Genomic DNA, 15,749 nt, shown 5'->3' on the forward strand with positions numbered 1-15,749 from the left:
GGATGTTGTATGCAATATAAAATGACCCAATACATGGATTTGAGACCAATAATGTGAGAGGTGATAATTTCTAACTCTCAATATGAATTAATGTTTTGAGAGAGATTTAGACGGAAGAACGGTCTTTGAGAAAGTTGATAGAAAACAGTGAAGAGATGGACAACAATCTGAAAATTACATACGGCAGAGTCATGAAAAGAAGATAACTCTGCCGCAGGAAGTCAAGAGGAAGGAAGCTAAAGGAAGCCTTGGAATTGGTTCCCAGAGGTCCTTCATGACTGTGGAGGGAGGGTGGGCCTGCAGCCAAAGGCTGAGGAATCAGAAAGGGTCAGAAAGGGGAGCACGTTATTCTTTAGGAAGTTTGTCATCCAAGGGAAGGAAACAGTAGAGCAACTGGAGGGAAAATTAGATTAAGTGGGAGTTTCTTTCACAGCAGTTAGTTGTCTGTGCAAGAACCATGGCAGTCTGGAAAGATTATTTACCCTATTGTCTCCCACAGTTTATTTATTTACCTATTGTTTCACAAGATCATGGCAGTCTGGAAAGATCTGGGGGCCCTGGTTCTGAGCTATGGTTTCCTTACCTGTGAAAAGGAATCAGAGTAGTACCTACATCATAGGATTGATCTGAGGATTAAATGAGTTAGTAAATATAAAGCACTTGGAACAGTGCCTGGCATATATTAAGTGCCACTTAATTGTTAGCTATTTTTATTACCATCATTATTATTCCTTAGTTAGGAACTTGAACTCTGGGGAAAACCTCAGAATTGTTTCTCAGTCAGGAAAGATCAGGGGTGTCTGAAGATGCTGGAGAAAGAAGAACCTCTTGAAACAGTGCTGGGAAGGACCAGAAGGAGGAGTTTCATTTTCTAAAAGGGAGATGTCGTATATGTGGCCATTGGAGGTAAGCAAGGATGAGTGTAGGTTGGAATTGAAGTAAACAAAAATGCAATGTTGTTTATTTACCTATTGTCTCACACAGTTTACCCTTTTATAATTTGTTCTATGCTGCCAGTGCTGTGACTCTCCAAATTTGATTTCCCATCTCCCTTGACATCTGGCTTTTCTAATGGTTCTGCCAATGAGAGGTGCTGGAGAGATTTGAAAACAGTGGAGGGAAGAAGGGACTTTCTTTCCAATTCCCACTAGTGTCACTCCATGTCACACGGTTGGATCAGCTGTTTTAGGCCCTCTTGGCACCAGCATTGCCTTACTCTCACAGGGACCAGCCACAGCTGGGCCACACTCTCTTGGAAGTGTAAGTATGAGCTTTGCCTTCTGAGCAGCCACTGGGCTATACCCTTTCCTCTGAGGTTTTAGTTCTGGTAACTGTACCACCTCTTTTTAGTCCTCCCTCAGGAGCTTAATGTTCTTAATGTTTTGGGTGACCTCAATTTTCCCTTTGTAATTTTTTCACCTTCCAACACATCAATAACCAACTTTCTGTATTAAATCGCCTTTGTTTGAAAGAATTTTCTCTTTCCTAACTGGACACATTGATATAGTTCTTGGCCCAGCAGTGGTTCCAGAAGCAGACCCTCAAGTAAACATGTGTTTACACAGATTTAGTTTCTATCTTTTTTCTTATTCTTTCTTTTTCTGTGTTTTTTTTTTCCATATCTGAGTTGATGTCTTTGTAATGATTATAATTTGCGAATATAGAAAGCACTGGAGTGAGTTAGTTTAAGGGATGTGAAAAGAAAGGAAAAGATCCAGAATAGTCAACCAAGGGGAAGCCAGTGGAGCTAACTAATGGGCCCCAGTTGCTCTCTTCTGTTATAGACTTGACATAGCTCTGCTCTGCAATTTTCTACACACCCTGCATTGGCTTTCAAGTAGAAGTTTTCCAGAGCACTTCCAAGGTGTTTGAAACGTAGTACCTTTAGAATTCTTATAAAGTATAGTCACTGAAAATGTTATCCCCAGCCATATATACTTATTTGTACAATGCTATGAAATTTGTTCTATGATTTCTATTCATTTTGTATTTTGTGAATTTTGGAATGTAAGCAACTCTTTTTTTTTGCACTAATATAGTCTTAATTTTAATTTTTGTGGCTACCCAGTAGGTGTATATACTTATGGGGTACATGAGATATTTTGGTATAGGTATGCAATGCATAAAAATCACATTGTGGAAAAGTGGGTATCCATCTCCGTAACTATTTATCCTCTGTGTACAATCTAATTATACTCTTTTAGTTATTTTAAAGTGCATAATTATTATTGATTATAGTCCCCCTGCTGTGCTGTCAAATACCAGGTCTTATTTATTCTTTTTTTTTTTACTCATTAACCATCCGCACCTTCCTCCATCCCTCTCACTACCCTTGCTGGCTTCTGGTAACCATCCCTCTATTCTCTCTCTCCACAAGTTCAATTGTTTTGATTTTCAGATCCCACAAATAAGTGAGAACATGTGATGTTTGTCTTTCTCTGCCTGGCTTATTTCATTTAACATAATGACCTCCAGTTCCATCCATGTTGCTGCAAGTGACAGGATCTCATTCTTTTTCATGGAAGAATAGTACTCCATTGTGTATAAGTAGCACATTTTCTTTATCCATTCATCTATTGATAGATACTTGGGTTCCTTCCAAATTTTCGCTGTTGTGAACAGTGCTGCAATAAACATGGGAATGCAGATATCTCTTTAGTACCCTGATTTTCTTCTTTGGGGCATATACCCAGAAGTGATATTGCAGGATAACACGATACCTCCATTTTTAGCTTTTTGAGGAACCTCCAAAATGTTCTCCATAGTGGTTGTACTGGTTTCCATTCCTACCAACAGTGTATGAGGTTTCCCTTTTCTCTACATCCTCACCAGCATTTGTTATTGCCTGACTTTTGGATAAAAGACATTTTAGGCTGGGTGCAGTGCTCACACCTGTAATCCCAGCACTTTGGGAAGCCAAGGCAGGCAGACCATGAGGTCAGGAGATTGAGACCATCCTGGCCAACATGGTGAAACCCCATCTCTACTAACATACAAAAAATTAGCTGGGCATGGTGGTGCATGCCTGTAGTCCCACCTACTTGGGAGGCTGAGGTTGGGGAATCACTTGAACCCAAGAGGTGGAGGTTTCAGTGAGCTGAGACCATGCCACTGCATTCTGGCCTGGCAAGAGAGCAAGACTCCATCTCAGGAAAAAACAAGCCAATTTAATGGGGCTAGGATGATATCTCATTGTAGTTTTGATCAATGATCATCATCATATGCATGCTTGCCATTTGTTTGTCTTTTTATGAGAAATATCTATTCAAATATTTTGCCCATTTTAAAGTTGAATTATTAGATTTTTTTCCCTATAGAGTTGTTTGAGCTCCTTATATATTCTGGTTATTAATTCTTTATCAAATGGGTTTTTTTCAAATATTTTCTTCCATTCTGTGAGTTGTCTCTTCACTTTGTTCATTGTTTCCTTTGCTATGCTGAAGTTTTTTTTAACATGATGTGATCCCATTTGTCCATTTTTGATTTGTTTGCCTGTGCTTGTGAGGTATTATTCAAGAAATTTTTGCCCAGACCAACATCTTGGAGGGCTTCCCCAATGTTTTCTTGTAGTAGTTTCATAATTTGAAGCTTAGATTTTAAGCCTTTAATTCATTTTGATTTGATTTTTGTATATAGTGAGAGATAGGGGTCAAGTTTCATTCTTCTGCTTATGAATATTCAATTCTCCCAGCACCATTTATTGAAAAGACTTTTTTTTCTTCAGTGTATGTTCTTGGTGGCTTTGTTGAAAATGAGTTTACTGTAGGTATGAAGATTTGTTTCTGGGTTCTCTATGCTGTTTTATTGGTCTATGTGTCTGTTTTTATGGTAGTATCATGCTGTTTTGGTTACTATAGCTTTGTAGTATATTTTGAAATCAGATCATGTGATTCTTACAGCTTTATTCTTTTTTCTCAGGACAGTTTTGGCCATTCTGAATCTTTTGTGATTCTATTTAATTTTAGGATTGTTTTTTCTATTTCTGTGAAGGATATCATTGGTATATTGATAGGGATTGCATTGATTCTGTAGATTGCTTTGTGTAGCATGGACGTTTTAATAATGTTGATTCTTCCAATCCGTGAACATGGAATGTCTTTCCATTTCTTTGTGTCCTCTTCCATTTTTTTACATTGACATTTTATAGTTTTCATTGTGAAGATTTTTGACTTCTCTGATGAATACCTAAGTATTTAATTTTATTTGTTGTGGCTGTAAATGGAATTACTTTTTTGATTTCCTTTTCAGATTGTTCACTGTTGATATATAGAAATGTTACTGATTTTTGTACATTGATTCTGTATCCTAAAACTACCGAATTTGTTTATCAGTTTGAGTAGTTTTTTGGTGGAGTCTTTCGGTTTTCTCAAATATAAGATTATATCATCTGCCAACAGGATAATTGACTTCTTTTTTCGTTTGGATTCCCATTATTTCTTTCTCTTTCTTTCTCTTGCCTGATTGCTCTAGCTAAGAATTCCAGTATTATGTTGGATAACAGTGGTGAAAGTGAGCATCCTTGTCGTGTTTCAGATTTAAGAGGAAAAGTTTTCAGTTTTTCCCCATAAGGTATAAAACCAGCTGTGGGTCTGTCATATATGGTTTTTATTATGTTGAGATACACTCTTTTAATACCCTGTTTTCTGAGTTTTTTTTTTTAATCATGAAAGATGTTGATCTTTATCAAAAGGGTTTTCAGCATCCATTTAAATGATCATATGTTTTTTTTCCTTCATTCTGTTGATATGATGTATCACATCGACTGATTTGCATATGCTGAACCATTCTTGCATTCCTGGAATAAATCCCACTTGGTCATGATGAATGATCTTTGTAATATATTTTTGAATTTTGCTTGCTAGTATTTTCTTGATGATTTTTGCATCAATATTCATCAGAGATGTTAGCTTATAATTTTTAATTATTTATTTTAATATGCCTTTGTCTGGTTTTGGTATTAGAGTAATACTAGCCTCATAGAATCAGTTTGGAAGTATTTCCTCCTCCTCTGTTTTTTGGAACAATTTGAGTAGGATTAGTATTAGTTCTTTAAATGTTTGGTAGAGTTTAGCAGTGAAGCCATTGGGTCCCAGACTCTTCTTTGCTGGGAGATCTTTTATTATGGTTTTAATCTCATTACTTTTTATTGACCTGTTCAGGTTTTGGATTTCTTCATGGTTCAATTTTGGCATGTTGTCTGTTGCTAAGAATTTATCCATTCCTTCTATATTTTCCAGTTTATCAACATATGGTACCTAATAATGATCCTTTGAATTTCTGTTGTATCAGTTGTAATGTGTTGGGAACAGGCCCCCAAATCTGGCCATAAACTGGTCCCTAAACTGGCCATAAACAAAATCTCTGCAGCACTGTGACATGTTCATGATGGCCATGATGCCCATGCTGAAGGTTGTGGGTTTACCAAAATAAGAGCAAGGAACACCTGGCCCACGCAGGGCAGAAAACTGCTTAAAGGTGTTCCTAAACCACAAACAACAGCATGAGCGATCTGTGACTTAAGGATATGCTCCTGCTGCAGATAACTAGCCAGAGCCCTCCCTTTGTTTCCCATAAGGAATACTTTTAGTTAATCTATAATCTATAGAAATAATGCTTATCACTGGCTTTAAATGTGGATCAAACTCTGTTTGGGGCTTTCAGGTCTGAAGGCTGTGAGTCCCCTGATTTCCCACTCCACATGCTATATTTGTGTGTGTGTCTTTAATTCCTCTAGCACTGCTGTGTTAAGGTCTCCACAACCAAGCTGGTCTCGGCAGTAATGTCTTTTTTTTCATCTCTGATTTTATTTATGTGGGTATTCTTTCGCTTTTTCTTAGTCTGGCTAAAGATTTGTCAATTTCGTTTACCTTTTCAAAAAATCAACTTTTTGTTTCATTGATCTTATGTATTGTTTTCTTCATTTAAAACTCTTATGCTCTGATCTTTATTATTTATTTTCTTCTACTAATTTTGGGTTTGTCTTGCTCTTGCTTGTATAGTTCTTTAAGATGCATCATTAGGTTATTTATTTGAAGTTTTTCTTCTACTTCTTTCACTGTATTCCATAGATTTTGGTATGTTGTGTTTCTATTATCATTTGTTTCAAGAAATTTTTCAATTTCCTTCTTAATTTCTTTATTGACATACTGGTCATTCAGGAGCATATTATTTAATTTCCATATATTTGTATAGTTTTTAAAATTTCTCTTGCTATTGATTTCCAGTTTTATTTCATTGTTGCAGAGAAGATGCTTAATATTATTTTAATTTTTTGAAAGTTTTTATTTGTTTTGTGACCTAACATATGGTCTACCCTTGAGAGTGATCCATGTGCTAAAGAGAAAAATGTATATTCTGCAGCCATTGAATAAAATGTTATGTAGCTATCTATTAGGTTCATTTGTTCTATTGTGCAGAATAAGTCTGATGTTCCTTTGTTGGTTTTCTGTCTGTGAGTTTTGTCCAATGCTGAAAGTGGGGTGTTAGAGTCTCCAGCTACTAATGTATTGGGGTCTATCTCTTTGGTTCCATATATTTGCTTTATATATCTGGTTGCTCCAGTGTTGTGTGCATATATATTTACAATTGTTATACCCTCTTGCTGAATTGACCCCTTTGTCAATATATGATGACCTTTTCTGTCTCTTCTTACAGTTTTTGTCTTGAAATCTATTTTGTCTCATAAGTATAGCTACTGATGCTCTTCTTCGGTTTCCACTTGCATAGGATATCTTTTTCCATCTCATTATTTTCTGTCTTTGTGGATATTTCTAGGGAAAGTGTGTTTTTTGTAGGCAATAGGTCATTGAGTCTTGTTTCTTTCATCCATTCAGCCACTCTATGTCTTTTCATTGGAGAGTTTGTTCTACTCACATTCAATGTTATTATTGATAAGTAAGGGCTTCCTTCACCATTTTGTTATTTGTTTTCTGGTCTTTCTTTCTGTCTTCCTTTTAGTTAAGGTGTTTTTTCCTGGTGGTATGCTTTAATTTTTTACTTTTTATTTTTGATGTACCATTGTGTGTTTTTTAATTCAAAGTCACCATGAGACTTGCAAATACTATCTTATAATGCTTTTTTCTTTTTGAGGACAGAGTCTTGTTCTGTTGCCCAGGTGGGAGTGCAGCGGTGTGATCTCGGCTCACTGCAAATTCTGCCACTTGGGTTCAAGTGATTCTCCTGCCTCAGCCTCCCAAATAGCTGGGATTACAGGTGCATGCTACCACGTCTGGCTAATTTTTGTATTTTTAGTAGAGACGGGGTTTCAGCATCTTGGCCAGGCTGGTCTTGAACTCCTGACCTCACGATCCACCTTTCTTGGCCTCCCAAAGTGCTGGATTACAGGCATGAGCCACTGCACCCGGCCTTATAACCCTTTATTTTAAACTAATGACAACGTAACACTGATGCATAAACAAATAAACATCAAAAATACTAATAGAAACTCTACACTTTAATTTTGTCCCAAACTTTTCAATTTTTCATGTTTCTCTTTATGTCTTTCTTGTACTATGTCTTGAAAATGTGTTGAAGTTATTATTTTTGATAGGCTTATCATTTAGTCTTTCTACTTATGTCAAGAGTTTATATGCCACAATTACAGTGTTATGTTATTCTGTGTTTTTCTGTGTGCTTACTATTATCAGTGAGTTCTGTACTTTCAGATGATTTCTTCTTGCTTGTTAACACCCTTTTCTTTCAGATTTAAAAACTTCCTTTAGTATTTCTTGTAGGACAGGTCTGGCCTACATGATGAAATCCCTCAGCTTTTGTTGTCTGGGAAGGTCTTTATTTCTCGTTCCTGCTTAAGGAATATTTTTGTTGGATATATTATTCTAGGGTAAAAGTTTTTTTCTTCAGCACTTTAAATGTGTCATACCACTCTCTCCTGTTTCCACTGAAAAGTCTGCTGCCAAACGTATTTGAGCAATATTGTACGCTATTTGTTTCTTTTTTCTCACTGCTTTTGGATTCTTTCTTTATCCTTGACCTTTGGGAGTTTGATTATTAAATGCCTTGAGGTAGTCTTGTGTTAAATCTGTTTGACGTTCTATAACCTTCTTGTATTTCAATATTGACTTATGCCAATATATCCTGTGTGCTATACATCTGGGGCACACCTGCTCTGTTGGTTTCCTGTTACTGCTCTAACAAATTGTTACAAACTATGTGGCTTAAAACAATGGAAGTTTATTCTCTCACAGTTCTGGAGGCCAGAAGTCTGAAATCAGTATCAAGGGCTGACATCAAGATGTTGGCAGGGCAGCACTCCTTCTAGAGGCTCTGGGAGAGTGCCTGTCCCTTGCCTCTTTCAGATCCTATGGCTGCTGGCATTCCTTGGCTTGTGGCCACATTTCTCCAGCCCTATCTTCTTCCTTTATCCCTTTTCCTCTTTGTCCTCCTATTGCCTTTGGAAACTTGCAACATATTTATCGTTAGTAATATGAAATTTTATAATGATCTGCTTTAAGTGTGTCCATTTTTGTCCATTTCATTGGCATTCCATGATTTAAGAAAACTGTCTTTTTTCAGTTCTAAAAAATTTACTTAAGTTGTCATATTAATGATCTTCCCTCCCTTCCCCTCCCACCCTACTTTATTTATTCATTGATTTTGGAACTTCTACTACTTAGATATTGAATGTCTTGATTTGCTACTTTTAATTTTCTTGCTTTTCCCCTTCTCTTTTTTACATCTCTTGCGTTTTGCTCTACTTTCTGGGAAATTTCCTGAATTTTTCTTCCAATATTTCTGTTGAGTTTTTAATTTATGCTATAATTCTTATCATAGTGAATAGCTTATCTTTGTTGTCTGCATTTTACATGAAATAACCTGCTGTTTTGTTTCATGAAAATACATCTTCTTGCTTCTCTGAATGCATATATATGTGTATAGTCTATAGGTAACATATACAAAGACTATATGTTTATATATAAACTGTATTCACATATATAAAATTTTCATATTATATTTGAAATGTGTTAGATTGTTATCTAACACATTTCATATTGTTAGATGGTGACAGGGTTTGGCTGTGTCCCTATCATCTCATCTTGAATTTTAGCTTTCATAATTTTCATATGTTGTGGAAGGGACCTAGTAGGAGATAACTGAATCATGGGAGCAGTTTCCCCCATACTGTTCCCCTGGTAGTAAATAAGTCTCTTGAGATCTGATGGTTTTATAAGGGGTTTCCCCTTTCACTTGGCTCTCAATTTCTCTCTTGCCTGCTGCCTTGTGAGACGTGCCTTTCTCCTACTTGCCTTCCACCATGATTGTGAGGCATCCCAGACAGGTGGAACTGTGAGTCCATTAAACCTCTTTTTCTGAACTGTGAGACGGTTAAACCTCTTATCAGACATACCTGATAAGTTACCCAGTCTCAGGTATGTCTTTATTAGTAGTGTGAGAGCTGACTAATACAGGTGGTCATCTAAGACTGCTTTAGACATTCTGAGCACATAAATGGTGTTTATCCACTGCTAGATACATTTTAGGGCATCTGGGAGGTTTACGTGGAGAATCCACAATGTCAGAATATTTAGGCCCTTTATGTTTGGAATTTCCCACAGAAGAGACAATATTTGCCTACCTTCCAGAATTCTGGGAACAGGATTGTTGGGGGGTGGGGTGCAAAGATTCCTAAAGAGAACCTATAAATGCAATATGAGATAGAAGCCAAGGAACAAACCACTTGGAGGGAATGGCAAAAATTTATGACTATTCAGGTTAACCCAGAAAGCCTGATTATTTTAATCTTTTAAATATATAAACCAGAATACTTTAAACTCTACAATAACATGATTATCAGTTAAAGAAAACAATCTGTCAAATAATTCACATGTGTTTTTAGGTTTGTTTCCAACTATTCAGCTTCTTTGAATTGCCATCTGTTTTAGATAATCAGGCTCTCTCCCAGAGACTCTAGAGGGGGTGCTGCCTTTTTAGCACCTTGATTTCACCTTTTTTAGTTTCTGACAGAGTTCCACTCTTGTTGCCCAGGCTGGAGTGCAATGGCACAATCTCGGCTCACTGCAACCTCCGCCTCCCGGGTTCAAGCGATTCTCCTGTTTCAGCCTCCGAGTAGCTGGGATTACAGGCACATGCCACTACATCCCGCTAATGTTTGTAGTTTTAGTAGAGAAGGGGTTTCATCATATTGGTCAGGCTGGTCTCAAACTTCTGACTTCAGGTGATCCACCCCCCTTGGCCTCTCAAAGTGCTGGGTTTACAAGCGTGAGCTACTGCACCAGCTGATTTCACCCTCTTAATGGTGAAGTAAGAAAGTAACATTTCTATATCTGTTTCTAATGTGCATCTTGTATAGAGTCCCTAAAAAACTTATCAAGGTTTTAGAGACAGCTATTAATAGTTTATTTTATTTTGAAAATATTGCCCAAGGCTTTCTTTTTAATGGAAACAAGAATGACTGTAACTAAGTTATATTACAATTACATGTGAATGTTGGGAATTTAAATATTTAGTTTTCTTTACATTTTACATTAATATATTCTAATATACAATGTTTATTGGGACAAATTATAAACAAACCCACAAGCAAACCAGTACTGTAGTTAAAAAGTTAATTTTATCCCAACACTTTGGGAAGCTGAGGTGGGCAGATCACTTGAGGTCTGGAGTTCGAGACCGGCCTGGCCAACATGGAGAAACCCCGTCTGTACTGAAAACACAAAAAATAGCCAGGTGTGGTGGTGTGTGCCTGTAATCCTAGCAACTCAGGAGGCTGAGGTAGGAGAATTGCTTGAACCTAGGAGGCAGAAGTTGCAGTGAGCCAAGATCATACCACCACACTTCAGCCTGGGCAATACAGTGAGACTCCATCTCAAAAAGACAAACACAAAATCCCCCCAAAACCCAAAAAGTTGGGCTAAATAATTTCAGAAATAAAATGAAAAATACTATCATGGCTTCAACAATAGACTAAGTTAAGCAGAAGAAAGAATTTCTGAACTTGAAGCCAAGTCTTTAGAAATAATACAGTCAGACAAAATAAGTAAATAAATAAGAAAGAATGAAGCAGTTGTAAACCAAGAGCATCTGAGACAAGTCTTAATCAATTTAGAAAGTTTATTTTGCTAAGGTTAAGGACATGCCCATGACACAGCCTCAGGAGGCCCTCATGACATGTGCCCAAGGTGGTCAGGGCACAGCTTGGTTTTATACATTTTAGGGAGACATGAGACATCAATCAGTATATGTAAGATGTACATTGGTTCGGTCGGGAAAGGCAGGACAACTTGAAGCAGGGAGGCCGCTTCCAGGTCATAAGTAGATAAAAGACAAACAGATGCATTATTTTGAGTTTCTGATTAGTCTTTTACTAAATACACAATTTACAGGCATAATCACTTACGCTTTAGTCTGGCTTAGTGAAACAACAGGGCAAAGGAAGCAATCAGATAGGCATTTGTCTCACATGAGGAGAAGGATGACTGAGTTCTGTCTGTCCTTTGTTTGCAAGGAATTTCCCCATGGGCAAATTGTGAGGGAGGTATGTAGCTTTTTTTTTTTTTTTTTTTTTTTTTAAATTGTAACTGTCTTATTTAGGAGTAGAATGAAAGGTAGGTTTGCCCTTGCAGTTCCCAGATTGACTTTTCCTTCTGGCTTAGGGATTTTAGGGTCCCAAGATTTATTTTTCTTTCACAAAGCCTACAGGACTTATGGGACACCATTAAGTAGCTTTAATGAAATATATGAATCTGAGAGTTGCATAAGTAGAAGAAATGGGAAGAGGCGCAGTGAACATATTTAAGAAAATAACAGTTGAAAACTTCCCATGTCTTCAGAGAGATATGGATATCTAGATCCACGTTATCTAGGATATCTAGCTCTCAAAGCCTCCAAATATACTTAACACAAAAAGCTCCTCTCCAAGGCCTATTAGGCTCTTACTATCAAAAGGCAAAGACAAAGAAAGGATTTTAAAAATAGAGAAAAGCCTTAAGTCACATATAAGGAAATCTCTATTAGACTAACAACAGTTTTCTCAGCAGAAAACTTGCACACCAGGAGAGAATGGGACAACATATTCAAGTTGCTGAAAAAACTCTTGCTGGCCAAGAATACTACCCCCAGAAAAGCTATTCTTTAAAAATGAAGGCTAAATAAAGTCTTTCCCTGACAAGAAAAAACAGGAAATGTATCACCACTTGACTGATCTTACAAGAAATACTTCAGGGAATCCCACATCTGGAAGTGAAAGGATAAGAAAACAGATGAGAATATAAAACTCACTGATAGAATGGGTACACCAATGAGCAAGAGAAAGTCATCTAACTTATCACTACAGAAATGCATCCAACCAAGAAGATATACAATGCTAGAGGAAGAAAGGATGCACAAAACAATAAGAAAACAATTAACAAATTGAGAGGAGTAAGACCTCAGCTACCAATAGTAACCTTGAGTATAAATGGGTTAAATTCCCCAATTAAAAGATATAAAATGGCTTAAAAAACCATTTGGATTTAAAAAAAGGATGGATTTTTTGAAATGAATGGATTAATAAAACAACACCTAGCTATATGCTTCCTATAAAAAACTCACTTCACCTTTAAAAACACACATAGATTTAAAGTTAAGGGTGGAAAAAGATATTCCATGCAAAGGAAAACCAAAAATGATCAGTAGCTAAACTTACATCAGATAAAATAGACTTTAAGCTAAAAAAAACTCCTGTCATTTGTGGCATTATGGAGGAGTTTGGAGAATATTATATGAAGTGAAATAAGCCAGATACAGAAATATAAATACTGCATATTCTCACTCATTTTTGGAAGCTAAATAAGTTGACCTTATAAAAATAGAGAGCAGAATGCTCACTAGAGGTTGGTAAGGGTTGGGGAAAATGAGGGATAGGGAGAGGTTGATTAATGGATACAAAATTACAGATACATAGGAGGAATAAGTTCTACTGTTCTGTATCACTGCATGGTTATAAAGTTCATTAAACACTCTCATATCAGTACTTAATAGAAGTACTGAATTCTATCAAGTGAATTCAACACCATGAGAATGAATTCGACACTCTCTTATCTCATACCATGAGAGTGAAGGAAAACCTAGGTAGTACCATTCAGGACATAGGCATGGGCAAAGACTTCATGTCTAAAACACCAAAAGCAACGGCAACAAAAGCCAAAATTGACAAATCGGATCTCATTAAACTAAAGAGCTTCTGCACAGCAAAAGAAACTACCATCAGAGTAAACAGGCAACCTACAGAATGGGAGAAAATTTTTGCAATCTACTCATCTGACAAAGGGCTAATATCCAGAACCTACAAAGAACTCAAACAAATTTACAAGAAAAAAACAAACAACCCCATTAAAAAGTGGGCAAAGGATATGAACAGACATTTCTCAAAAGAAGACATTGATACAGCCAACAGACACATGAAAAAATGCTCATCATCACTGGCCATCAGAGAAATGCAAATCAAAACCACAATGAGATACCATCTCACACCAGTTAGAATGGCGATCATTCAAAAGTCAGGAAACAACAGGTGCTGGAGAGGATGTGGAGAAATAGGAACACTTTTACACTGTTGGTGGGATTGTAAACTAGTTCAACCATTATGGAAAACAGTATGGCGATTCCTCAAGGATCTAGAATTAGATGTACCATATGACCCAGCCATCCCATTACTGGGTATATACCCAAAGGATTATAAATTATGCTGCTATAAAGACACATGCACACGTATGTTTATTGCAGCACTATTCACAATAGCAAAGACTTGGAATCAACCCAAATGTCCATCAGTGACAGATTGGATTAAGAAAATGTGGCACATATACACCATGGAATACTATGCAGCCATCAAAAAGGATGAGTTTGTGTCCTTTGTAGGGACATGGATGCAGCTGGAAACCATCATTCTTAGCAAACTATCACAAGAACAGAAAACCAAACACCGCATGTTCTCACTCATAGGTGGGAACTGAACAATGAGATCACTTGGACTCAGGAAGGGGAACATCACACACCGGGGCCTATCATGGGGAGGGGGTGGGGAGGGACTGCATTGGGAGTTATACCTGATGTAAATGACGAGTTGATGGGTGCAGCACACCAACATGGCACAAGTATACATATGTAACAAACCTGCACGTTATGCACATGTACCCTACAACTTAAAGTATAATAATAATAAATAAATTTAAAAAAAAAAAAAGAGAGTGAATTCAGCATTCTCGTATCTTCTGTCAGTACTTGATAGAAGAAGTAGAAAGAAAATTAGTGAGGATATACTAGACCTGAATAATACAACATTACCAACCAACTTGAGCTAATTGACATTAACTGAAGATTATATCCAATGATGAAATGTTATATATTCTTTTCAAATGACTTGGAAACTTCGTCAAGATGTACCCAGTTCTACAAAATCACACTCAAAATGTCTGAAATGGTTAATATTTAAGTATTATCTATTTATCGAATATAGACTTCATTCACTCTAATTCTGCTAAGAGTAATTTTTATGATTCTATCAAATCAAATCAATTACACTGATCTTTTCTCTTTCTAATCTTACACTAGCTTGTATGATCCACAAAGTAGCAAAAGTTGTTATTCTCTATTACTCTTTTAATTGCTACAATATTTCTTAAATAGGTCACTAACATCAGAGCTATTTGTTAAAAATTAACAGAAAGTTCTAACTCTTGAAAGTTTGAATTTTTCTTTTCCTGAAGAAGATTTTTGCAGCTGATTAAATCCGGGTTTATCGAGGGTGCCTATGTGCCCCAATTCTGGTTCACACATAGGTATAAGTAAAGTGATCATATAATTAATTGTTGGATCCAGAACACTTTTGAGAGTGAAAGGTAAGCCATTAATAATTACTTTGTAATTATATTCTCAGCAAACCAAGACATATCATTATCCATCCATAACTGTTCAAGCTGGAGCATGGGTTTTACGTGGTATATAAGCTTATCAATCATAGAAATACCACTCAGTTTTTCAGGGGACTAACTAACATGATAAGCAAAAATCAATATCCCTACTACTGTGAACAGAAAATGTGTACATTCACAGAGTGACAATTTTGGGGAGACTAGCAGAAACAGAATTTCTTGGCTCTAGAAGTCAAACGTTTTATTGCTAGGAGACAGTAGAGCACTCAGATCCTATACACCATTATACTACATTACTAAAGGCTTTGATTTCAACTCAACTCCTTCCCCACCATTGTAAACAAACAAACAAAAGTGCCAATCCTGACCAATATTTATCTTAGAAGCGGATTAGGAGGGAGTAATTTAAGCATTTTATGACCACAGTACATGAACATTTAGAACTCTTTTCCTTTCTCTACATCTCCCATAGTAAAAGATCATGAAACAATGCCCACAACGCTATCTCAGGGAAATCCTGAAGGCCTACCTTGAGCCCTAAATATCTCTTTTGGTCTTTGACATAACAATTATAACTATATTCTTCAAAGACCACAAAGCACTTTCACTAATGTGGTTTCAATCTTCATAAAAATGAGTAGAGTTGGTAGAGCAATGATTACTTTTTCATTATTTCACAAATGAAGAAACATTATCAAAGAGGTCAAGGTCACACAGTAAGTGGTAGGTCTTTTTACTTTAACTTCTGTGTCTCTTCCATAATACAAAATAGTTGCTATGGAAACTAGATTTGGTTGTTTTTGAAATATCTCCAAATATAACACTGTTCATCATTTAGCATTAATAAACTCACCCTGAGAT

At 36.5% G+C, this 15,749-nt stretch overlaps 1 long non-coding RNA gene across 1 annotated transcript in view; it reads left to right on the forward strand.

Moving 5' to 3' along the window:
- The first annotated feature begins 765 nt into the window (after positions 1–765).
- The window catches only part of LOC135970967 (uncharacterized), a 52,840-nt gene continuing 37,856 nt past the window's right edge, over positions 766–15,749 (forward strand). Inside the window, exon 1 of the long non-coding RNA XR_010586922.2 lies at positions 766–906. This is a non-coding gene — a long non-coding RNA (uncharacterized lncRNA). The remainder of the gene's footprint in view (positions 907–15,749) is intronic.

Source organism: Macaca fascicularis, chromosome 5 (assembly GCF_037993035.2).
Source record: "Macaca fascicularis isolate 582-1 chromosome 5, T2T-MFA8v1.1".
Classification (NCBI taxonomy): domain Eukaryota; kingdom Metazoa; phylum Chordata; class Mammalia; order Primates; family Cercopithecidae; genus Macaca; species Macaca fascicularis.